At 44.4% G+C, this 684-nt stretch overlaps 1 protein-coding gene across 1 annotated transcript in view; it reads left to right on the plus strand.

Annotated features, from left to right (window-relative positions):
• Window positions 1-405: 405 nt before the first annotated feature.
• LOC114066113 (gamma-aminobutyric acid receptor subunit pi-like) overlaps window positions 406-684 on the plus strand; it is a gene marked incomplete at its 3' end in the record, with an annotated part of 6,591 nt that continues 6,312 nt past the window's right edge. The window contains exon 1 of the mRNA XM_027900525.1: window positions 406-440. The remainder of the gene's footprint in view (window positions 441-684) is intronic.

Consider the following 684-nt stretch of genomic DNA (forward strand, 5'->3'; position numbering starts at 1 on the left):
GTCTGACTGCTCTGGGAACTCCCCAAACATTTTCCTACTTATTAAATCCCTTCCCACTGTGCCATTCTCAACATCATCTAATGGCCATCCCATACTGATAGAAGAGGGCCTAAAATTCATCAAGGGATTCAGGACCTGAGCTGTCACCAGGGTCTGTTATGTAGTGTTGAGACAGAATGTGCTGAAAAATGACACTAGCCAGGAAAAAGGGCAGGAACCATTGTGTATCAGGAATATTAAACATCACACAGTGATGGTTCTGACTGAGCAGCATTCCTTTTCCCTGTCCCCTTCCCTTAAAATAGTTTTTCTTAAACCACAAAACTTTGCCTTTCTTTTCTGCTTCACAGACAAGCAGAGCAACCACAGAAACAACCTCCAGAGATGTTCTGCAGATATTTTTCCTTCTTTGGTCTGTGTCTTTTCCTTCCCACCCAAAGGTAAGTGGAAGGTTTGTTTTGTTTTACAGGGAACATTTGAGTTCTGTTACACATAAATAATGTGGGCCAAAAGGAAACTATGCATCCAGTTATCCAGCCCATCCAAAGGATGCAGGAAGGGATGTGGCACAGAAGAGAGCAACCTGCACAGGTCCCTAAACCGCAATATGTCCATTACTGGTGCAACGCCTGATTTGCTGTTCAGAACCAGCGCACAGCGAAGGTTTTTGCAGGAAATGCCCCC

The sequence above is a fragment of the Empidonax traillii genome, unplaced genomic scaffold (assembly GCF_003031625.1).
Source record: "Empidonax traillii isolate 1590-97213 ecotype Southwest subspecies unplaced genomic scaffold, ASM303162v1 scaffold735:size313519, whole genome shotgun sequence".
Taxonomy (NCBI): domain Eukaryota; kingdom Metazoa; phylum Chordata; class Aves; order Passeriformes; family Tyrannidae; genus Empidonax; species Empidonax traillii.